Source organism: Camelus bactrianus, chromosome 31, assembly GCF_048773025.1.
Source record: "Camelus bactrianus isolate YW-2024 breed Bactrian camel chromosome 31, ASM4877302v1, whole genome shotgun sequence".
In the NCBI taxonomy this organism is placed as follows: domain Eukaryota; kingdom Metazoa; phylum Chordata; class Mammalia; order Artiodactyla; family Camelidae; genus Camelus; species Camelus bactrianus.
Genome location: NC_133569.1, coordinates 1,058,347 through 1,069,355, shown reverse-complemented (window position 1 = coordinate 1,069,355; position 11,009 = coordinate 1,058,347).

Here is an 11,009-nt window from a genome sequence, read left to right as displayed (position 1 = left end):
ATGTGTGATGCAATTAAGCAATAAATTCTAAATATAGTCATTAAACAGGAATTGAAAATAAATTTGATTTTAGGGTCAAGTCTTTTAAAACCTGAGTCAGTACTAAAGTTTAATCCATCAAAAGTTACAATAATTATCTTAGCAGTTAAAATTCTCTAAAGTTCAAAATATTAATTTGTATGTCCAGTATACTTTCTTGATTGAGGAGAATGCTGCAGAAGTTCTTCATCTCACTCAAAAAGCAAAAGCAAAAACAAAGACACCACTCATCTATTTCCACGATATTAAACCAATTTAGTTTTAACTATACATGTTTATGTAAGAGCTCACACCGTTTATACGGTAGAACTTTTAGTTTTACTATATATAGCAATTTTCATAGAGTGAAAAAGTTATGTAAATGGTAAAACTCTGAATATAACATAGCTAAGAAAATAAGCATTCTTTAATGAAAAAATTTCATGAGAAAAAAAAAAACTTAAGCATGAATATGTAGGTTTTAGTTTATTCCAGTGTATTTTATTCACTGCATAATATCATTGTATTAGATGACATAAAATAATCCAAAGAGAATCCATACATACATACAAATACTTAAATACATTAAAACAAAAGCTTCTTCCCATGACAGATGGAACATCATTTTGACAGTACGAGGGCTACTTTGAGTAGAGTAACCCACATTGAAAGGTTTCTGAGGCAAGTCTTAAGGCGTAACTGAGAGGAAGTACAGGCCCCTAAATTGGATGGGAATACACACGTACACACACACACACACACACACACACACACACACATCACATACATATTCTTTGTCTATTTATAAAAAGAGCCATTCTCATAAAATCATAAAATTTTGGTCAGGTTTTCAGAAATCTTTCAGTAATTCTCAATGTTATTTTTTTTAACCTATGGGTATTTATTATTAAATTTATTAGTGTATTTAAAATTTTCAAATTATATTAAATAAAACTATAGAGAAAATTTGATAAGCATTGGGTTAAGAAGCATTGGAGTAAAAAGTGAAATTTCATTAAACGAAAGTCAGTGGATAAATTAAACTATCTGAATAATTGCTTATGATAGGAAGATTTTTAAATATAATTTAAAAGCATGTATTCAATAATAGGTACTTGCTCTCCTTTTAAAAAAATTATTTTTAAAGCTAGAGAGATAACTAATTAAACTTTTTTTTTTCCTGTTTGGATTGAGGTAAAAAAATGTAACTGTTTTTACTTATCCTAAATATTTTTCCATCCTTAGCCATATCTCATTTGGCTGAATACAGATCAACACACACATTTCCAGTTTTTGAGAATTTCACAGTAGAGCTTAGTCAAATATGGTTAACACTTTATAATGAAAGGTGAAGATATATTGATGCTATATAAAAAGGTGAAATATGGAGATATCAGCTAGAAAGAAAGATGGTAGAAGTTGTATGTTGGGTGGAGGGGTGGAGCTTTGTTTGGAGCCAGAGTTTTCACCCTTAACATAACCTGTGGATAACTCCCTACCCCCAGTCCTGAATTCCTGGATCTCTGCTGATGCTTTTGTGCTGGCTGGAGGTCTTATGTCCCTCACCATGCTTGCTAAAATTTGCTCATCCTACCTTTGAAGACACAGATCAGACAGCATTTCTCTGCCTTCCTCCCCACCCCACTCTGACAGCAATCATGGATCCATTTACTCCAGAATTTACCTCCCTTTAATCTGTACTTTCATAGAACTTTGCCTGTTTATAGTATTAGTAACAAAGCATTATTTGTCTTTCTTGCGAACTGTGTCTTTGAGATCCACAAGAACAGTACACAGTTTTTGGAGATGAAGAGAATTAGAATCAAAGTCATAGTCACCCTCTTAACTAGCTAGCCAACTTTGACAAGTATGTTAATCTATCATTTCCTCATCTGTTAAAACTGGAATAATAAAATTAATTGCATATGGTGATGGCAAAGACAGATTTAGATAAAATGGATAATGTGCTTAATACATTGCTTGTCATAACACTTATGGTCCCACATTCCCATACAAATTTCTTACATTTATTTGTTGAAATTTAAATTCCTAGGGTATCTATTATTTGTTAAGTGCTGAGTATATGGCATTTCCTTTCCATTCCTTTCCATTTTTTGTCCTCCTATTCATCTTCAGTTCTAGTCTGAGCATCAAGAAAACGCCTGACAAACAGTTAAAAATAATTATATTGAATTGAATTATGTGTGTATATTTTTGAGTGGTCTAATTTTAATAACTTATAAAATGCAGTAGTTAAAAAAGATGAAAAACAAAATAAGCAATCATCCCATTGTCATCAGACATCACATACACAACACATGTGTACACACATACACAAAATACCTTCTTTCTGCACTTTTATCATGAAAGTGTGTTTATGTCATATGTATTGCATATATCACTTATTGTAATATAATACAATATATAGTATCCATAGTGTATATACTGTACCTTATATATAATACATATACTATATGTAATACAAATATATATACATACATATTTTAGCTTACATTTTTCACTTTAATATTCTGTTTCAGTCATCTTCATGTGGTTAAATATTGTAAACTATGTTATTTTAAATACCTGAATACTGTCGCTTCAAGGGATGCACTATCATTTATTTAATCATTTTGTTGTATAGGTAAGAAAATGGTTAACATTTTTAAGTCTTCACCTCTAAAATATAACATATTTACATTTGCTTCCAAAATTAATATTTCTCATCATATTAGTTATATTTTGTGTTGTGTGTTTCTTTGATGTTTTGGGGTTTCCTGAGGAAAATGTAGAGTACACTAAAAACAAAGTAGGTTATACTCTCTTTTGTTAAATTAATGTTGATAAAGATATACTGAGCAGATGTACATGAGAAATGTCCTATATATAAAACAGCTTTATATTTTAAGTTTGGGGAAACTGTTGTAATCACAGGCAAAGAAAGCCAATCAATGCAGTTATCAAAATGACTGGTTTACCAACTGAGTATTTTATGAATTCAGAAACACTCTTTGTTACTGAAGAGATGTTACAGAAGTAATGTCACCCAGGACATAGATTTACCCTGCTGTTTTATTGACAGTTTTAGAATTTATTTTAGTTTTCCTCTTTTTTGGTCATTTTTCTTCCTTTTGAATAGTCACTGTTAATACACTTTTGTTTCCCTTACTAATTCACAAAATGCTTCACTGAAGTGTTTTTAAATAACAAAATCATTAACTGAACTAAATAATTATATATACAGGTACCAACATCCATGGATTTTCATTTCTACTATTGGCATGATATTCTTGGCCTAATTTCCTGTTTATTCATCTATGTAAGCCAACATACTCAATAATTTTTATAATTTGAATCTGGATAAGTTAGTCAATATTGTAAATAAGCTAGGGTACTTGGGATACATCGATGACAAATCAGACTAAGATCTCTGAAATAGAGTAGTTTACTAAAATTTTTATTTTCTCTTTATTGTTACAGCTGCTAATTTTATTTTAAATAATACATATATTGGTAACCAAATCAGATGCTGTTGTAACAACAAAAATTAAAAATTCTAAAAAAAAAAAAGAGCAGCCTCTGTTAGAGGTTGTTCACTAGGCAGAGAGGAAATTGGTAATAGACCTGGAAATTTGGAGACAGAACCTCCTGCTTGGTAAAAGTGCAAGAGATGCAAAGTTGACCAGGTTACCTTCTGAGACTAAGGCTCTATGGGAAAACATTTGAGACAGATAGTTGAAGCATTTACAGATCTCAGACCCTCAAATTTATCCCTTCCTACTCCAGGTAACCATAAGATTGTTTACTATGTCTTTGAGATTTGCAGATATTAACTACTGTGTATAAAAACAGATGAAAAACAAATTTCTTCTGTATAGCACAGGGAACTATATTCAATATCTTGTAGTAACCCTTAATGAAAAAGAATATGAAAACAAGTATATGTATATATACCCATGAGTGAGACATTATGCCCTATACCAGAAATTGACACATTGTAACTGGCTATACTTCAATAAAAAACATAATAAATTTGAAAAAAAAAGGACAGTTCACAGAAAATTGGGGGTGGAGTGGGTTCATACTGGACCAATGCAGAAGAAATGTTTACTTTTGCTTCACCTAACTAAGCTTTGGTCGATTCCTTGGTGATGTGTAGTTATATTTTATAGTATATAAATATCATTTTTTTTTAAACATTAAAGAAATGTTGAGTGTGCATTTGCTCTTAACTGGCTGAGTTCAGCAAGGTATTAAAGAAATGAGCTCAGGCAAGACATGAGCAAGTCTGATAGCAAATAATGAAGCTAATAAAAAGGATCCAAAATCTTGGGGCCTCCAATATTTGGAAAGTCAACTATTTCTAGTCCTCAAAAGTAAAAGATGTGATTGAAAAAGGATTTGGATGGCATAGGACCATTCAGATTTATACCTCCAAGAGTAGATTAAGAATAGGGCCTTCCAATTCAAACTCATTCTTTCAGGCAGCCTCAAGATGCATATTAATTTGAGAGCAATAACCAAGGAAGTTAAATACAGAGACATAAATCAGTTTTAGAAGTTTTCTCTGGAAAAGATTTTTGTGTGGTTATTGGCTCAAAAAACTAACTATAAATAAATGGATCTCAGTCCCACTGAATTTTTGAGAAAATTATGTTGTCAAATAATTTACTGATTTAAAAAGCTTTGAATATTTGACTCTTTTATTTTTTATTGAGTGAAAGATTCTTTAACTTCTGCAATGCTTCATAATTTTCAAAAGTTTCACATACCTGATTTCATATAATCCCATCATAAACCTTTTAAAAAAAATCTCCTACACCTATATTGCCTCTCTCCCTTCCCGTCTCCCCACTGGTAACCATTAGTTTATTCTCTGTATCTGTGAGTCTGCTTCTTTTTTGTCTTATTCACTAGTTTGTTGTATTTTTTTAGATTCTGCACATAAGTGATTATCAAACAGTATTTGTATTTTTCTGTCTGACTTATTTCACTTGGCATAATGCCCCCCCAGTCCATCCATGTTGTTGCAAATGGCAGAATTCCATTCTTTTTTATGCCCAAGTAGTATTCCATTGTACATATACCACAGCTTCTTTATCCATTTATCTGTTGATGGATGGTTAGGTTGTTTCCATACCTTGGTAGGTGTAAATAATGCTGCTATGAAATTTGGGGTGTGTGCATGTATCTTTTTGAACTAGTTTCAGTTTACATCCCCATCAACAGTGTAGGAGGGTTCCCTTTTCTCCCACATTGTCACTGACATTTGTTGAATATTTGAGTCTTAACCCTTGAGTCCCCAAACTTAAAGAACCTAAGTCTCCCCAAGAGATTTCATTCCTGACACCCACCTTAAATATGGAGGAAAATGGACAGGGAAAACCTCTTACTGTTAAGTCTGAAACATGAAGGACAATAGAGAGAAAAATTCCTCCTGGAAAGCAGAATCAAGGGATTCACAGGGAACTTTAAAGCAGGATCCTCCAACAGGAGTCTATCATTGTCATGGACCAGTGATACTGTGTTTTTTTCTTATGTTTCCTGATGGTGTTTACTTCAGTTATGGTTCCCCTGTGCCACTAATGGGCACTAGTTTATGAGTGTCTGTAGTGGGAAAAAATGTAGACAGATAAACTGACTTCCCATTTATAGAATACCAGATTATATGCAGCTGCATTTAAATGTGAAGGGGAGTAGTTCTCATAATTTAAATTTCTTGATCTTTGAACCAAATAAAATAACTAAATGGAACTATGGCTTGTTTGGAGAAGAGTGTGAGGGTGCTCTGGGTGCAGCAAGTATCTGCACATTGATATTTGTTGGCCAGAGGAGTAAGAAAATCCAGAGACAGCTTGCTGTCTACCAAAGATTTATGTTCTTTGTTTCATAATGTTATCTTTTGGGGTGCAACTTCTTAGAAAAAGATAACTGTTTTCAGCATTCCTTGTCTCTTGAGGACCTATGTGAATAATGTACTCATTTGTTAAGAGAAAACATAGGTGAGGAAAAATATTGGTGTAGATGGTGAGTAAGTCAAGATAGTTATTTTGGACAGGTTTAGCTTGAGTTGGCTTTCGGGGTGGAAATTTTGATGTCACGTATGCAGTTACACATATTGTCCTTATTAAAATTCTTTTATCTTGTTAATGTTTACTGAAGCATACTCCTCAGCCTCGTGTTAAAGAAGTACTTACTACGATCATGCTTAGTTTCTCCCTTATTTTTAGAGCTATCATTCTAGAAATGATTGGTCCTGATGGCAAGATCCATTTTCCAAAAAAGAAGGAAACATACAATATAGTGCCTCAAGACAATTTAGTCAGTGCATCTGGATTTACATCTGTTCTCCAACTTTCAATCTCTATAACAATAACAAAGTTACTTCATCTCTATAAGTTCACATTTCCTCCAATGTAAAGTGATATAAACTCTTGTCAACTTGATATAAGATTAAATGAGCTAACATATTTAGTATGTAAACCATAGGAAATATTTGAAATATGGTAAAAATAAAATGGCAATAATTGTGGTAGATATGTTGATAAATTCCCTATTATGCAAAAAATTAGTACAAAATCACATTGCATGCTTCTGGGACAAATGATTCATGGTTTAAGGAATGATGGCTTAATGCTATCATAATTTTTTTACAATACCCAATGACTTTTCCTTTTAGTAAAACCATGATATCAAACTCCTAGCTCTATTATTTAACTTATAAATGATATTTCACAGTCATAATCTTTTAAAAATGGGGTAAATTATTTTTACCAAATACTTTTCCTTGCCAAAGAAAGAATAAAATCTGTTGTTTTCTACTTATTTACATCATGTTGTGAAATATTTGTACAATTTTGATTAGAGGAATATAAAGAAAAGGGAGTTGCTTTTTTAAAAACTATTAAGTGACACTCTTAGCCTTTAATTCAAACTGAAACCTTTTTTCATAGTTATTTTTTAAGATGTTGGCAGTTTTTTATGGTCTGTTCTCAATATCTTTTCACGATATGAGGCATATAATCTGTGGGATTTTGTCTTAAAATTTAATTGTAACAAACATTTGATTTTAATGAAAAGTTGAACCAAAGGAAATTCTCACCTGACTTTTTTTCCTGTTTTCTGCCCTGAGTTGCTCATTTTTAATAATTCTTTTTTACAGTATGTCAGAGGTTACAGTATATGTTGCATGTACTACAAATGGCATATCACAAGTTTTTAGCCCATAAGTTTAATTTTCTTACTATAAGCAGAATGACCAAATGCTTTTATCTAGCAATCGTGTCTGTAAATGTATTCTGTGTGGCATATTTCCAATTCTGAGAGATTAAAAAATTATTTTCAGGTGTTATTTGCCTTGCCTGGAAAGAGTACTCAACAGATATAAAAAAAAATAGGGGGATGATGCATTTAAAATTAGTCCGGGTTCCAAAAGTGGATTATATATGATACATGTATAAATAATGCTCCCAAAGTGTAGTAAGTGATGCACCAGGAAGGAACATTTTGATACTTTGGCAAAGAGAGACAATAGATTTTGAATCTACTTGCTCTTAGAAATAACAGTTTTGATGATTTTGAACTTGGCTGAAATTTCTAATGTCACTCAATAAACTATTACAAATTTACTTTGTGCATATAATGAAAGGGCACAATTCCCAAGCAAACAAAACACATACTTTATTAGTCTGCTTATGTTCCAAACAGGATAAGTTACTGACAGAGAAACAGCTTGGTGTAAATATTTTAGTTCATCTTCCTCCAGAGACTTTTTCTTGACAGGTTGACATTCAGAACTATTGATGACTGTATTCACATATTAAAACCACTTTTTAAATTGCTTTTAACCAACATCCTTGTATTTGTCATTGTCCATCATATCTTCTCTATCTTAAGTCTAAGGAAATAATAAGCCCCCACCTTTCACTGTTTTTTTTTTTTAATTTTCACACTTTTCAGTTTGCTTCTACATATATGTTGTCATTTACTATTCATGACATCCTATTAGAGAATTAAGACAAATTTTTACTTCACTTATTTTGCATGTAGGAAACAACAAACATTGTGCAAAGTTGGTGTTGCAAGCTAGTTATCAATATCTCCAACATTGGAATGTAACTATAATTGTTCAAATTAGGACTCAATTTAGGATTTCTTATATCACAGAAATATTATTTGTCCTAGTGTGTTCTCCCTTTTAACTCTTTCCTCTCCTATTATTTGTATAATTTCTCACAGCAAGTAGCCACAGTAAGCATGGAGACCATCTCATAGTGGTCCCACTGTTTCATTAGTATATCAGCAAGCCGCTGTTACTTCACAGAATTAAAGTGTTTGAAGTCATGAGGAAAATAATTGAAATGAAAATATTTCAGACAGCATGACTGGTATTGTAAACAGTTGATAAAATTCAGCTTCAATTCATATTTATCTAAAACATAGAATGCACATATTTAAAACTTCTAGAATAAAACAGTTCTCAATTTAATTGTACCCTTAGTAACAACAGTCAGCTGTTTTTTGGGTTTTTTTTTAATGTCAAGGGAATCATTTTGTAACATCTTTTCAAGGACAGCCTGTTTCTAGTCCACAGAAGACTCAATTGCATCTTGTTTCTTTGACTTTTTTTTTTTTTTAGAATTGTGACACACTTCCATTAAGTTCATGTGGCTGTAGTCCTATATAGCAAGGCAGAAGTTCCAAAGTCAATACAAAAAGAACTTCCTTTTAAGCCTATAATCAATAGTTGCCAATGATGTATAAGCATCAATTATTAACAATGGATGTGGTTAAGTTGTTTTACTTATGTCTGCTTTTAAAGCACTTGTAATGGATTGCTACTGTCAGGTGTAGCCATTAAACAGAGTTCGTTCCATTGAAAGCACAGAGAAGGGTCAGAATTGTTGACCGGAGATATTTAAGAATCCCAGGTTATTTCTCTTTGATTCCAAAATTCACCCTCTGTGATATATTAAAAAAAAAATCTGACTTACAGATGAATGTCTGCTATATTATTTATAAAATATAAATATTAGGATTATTACATGTATTCAGATTTTATTGAACCTGCAATAAATTTACTACAAAACCAGAATTTGCCAAAGATTAGACATGAGTTTTTTCATAAAGCATTTCCAAATAAAAGAAATCTTTACTGGAATAGGAAATAAATTACAAACCAAGTTGAGGTAAAGTCTTGGCATGAGGCAGCACAGGACAGCACTATAAAGTTGTGATAAAATACATTAAGTGATTTTTTTTGAAAGGTATTACCTAAAGACCCAGAGGAGATCCCTGTGAAGCAAAATTTTAGATTGAAATTTATCCAGAGTATCAGGGCCAAGTGTGAAAAACAGAACTTTGAGTAAGACTCACTTAAATTTCAAAACTAGAAACCTAAGTAGAATAAAAGGCAGGCAAATGGTAGAAAAATTACTCAACACCTTGAGTTTCTACTATGAGAAAAAATGGTGTGAAACCAAGGAAGAAATATGCAGAGATCTCATTCGCTTTTCTGGAATAGAATGACAAGGGTTGGACCTATTCAGAGGGAAAAAGATCATGATGAGATTATAAATAGAGTATCATCTTTAAAAACTGTGAATCACTCTATTGTACACCTGTAACTTGTATAGTATTATATATCAACTATACTTTAATAAACAAAAATAATAATAAAAATAAAAAACATGATCACTAATTCATCATCAGCTATATGTAATGTGCCTAATTCCTGCTAGTTTTCTCAAGTATTATTTTTAATTCTTAAAATAAACTTGTAGGGAAACCATTATAATAATTTTTATTCTGTGTGGGTAACTGAGTTTCAGAGGTGTTTAATAGCATGCCCAAGGCAATATAGCTAAAAAATGAACACAGCACAGTTAATCCTTATCTGATTTATGGTCTACCATTGATATCTTTTGTAGCAAACAGCTTAGACCAAGAATAGAACTTAAAATACAATGTTTGGTATGCCTTATAATTTGTACTTTTCCCAATATCCCATCTCCTGCACACACTTAATTGCCTAGAAAAATATTAATGTATTAAATTAAGCAGAAAAGCACTTAGCACTGTTAATTCATGTATGAGTGAGTGATATGTGAATATATTTCCTTATTATCAAATTCTAACTCTTCTGAGTTTCTACTAAGAACAGAATTTCTACTAACAATAGCAGCTGAAGTTGTGGATTGTCTTTCATTGACCTGGAGCATGATTTCTTCCAGACTTTTCTGTAACAAATATTAGGATCTCTGACACATAGCTCTGGTTCTTCAAGGTTTGGTAGACACTGGCTGCCCCCATGTCCTTCCTAGCTTACTTCTCTCATTCTGAAACCTCCTGAATATACATAATAACTGAGAATTTCAAAAGGGAGATTTTTCTCCCAGGAGATTTTTTCTCTGCATTCTGTTAAAAAATTAGACTTTTTAAACTTTGACAAACATCCTTCTCTGAAGGCTTCCCACAATAACCTTTCTCTACGAAGGTTTGTATTTTGATTGCTTTAATTATCTTAAATTGTAAAATTCTCCAAACTCTTGCTATTTTTTCTGAATAACATAGAGTGTATCATTCACTTGAAACTCTTTGTTGACACAGAATATCATTGAAGTGTGTATTGAGAAAACTAAGATTAAATGTAACTGATAAATAAAAATGAAACAGACTTTTTTATAGTGTCATTAAAATTTTTTAGAGTTCAGATTTACAGTGATTTAAAACACTTGATTAAAATATGATTCACTTTGATATATTTAAGTACACATAATGTTTTTTGTTTCTTAGTTGTTTGAAAGAAAGCGTTGAATCATCTGAAGACATTTAAATAGAAACTTACCAGCCAAATCATAGTTTCAATATAAGTTGTTTCTGTCCTCAAAGATCTACATAACTTAGAATTAAAGTTTAATTCTTTAATATAGTGAGCCCAGTATTTCCCTTAGACTTTATCAAACCTAGTCCAAACCAGGTTTCTGGAAAAA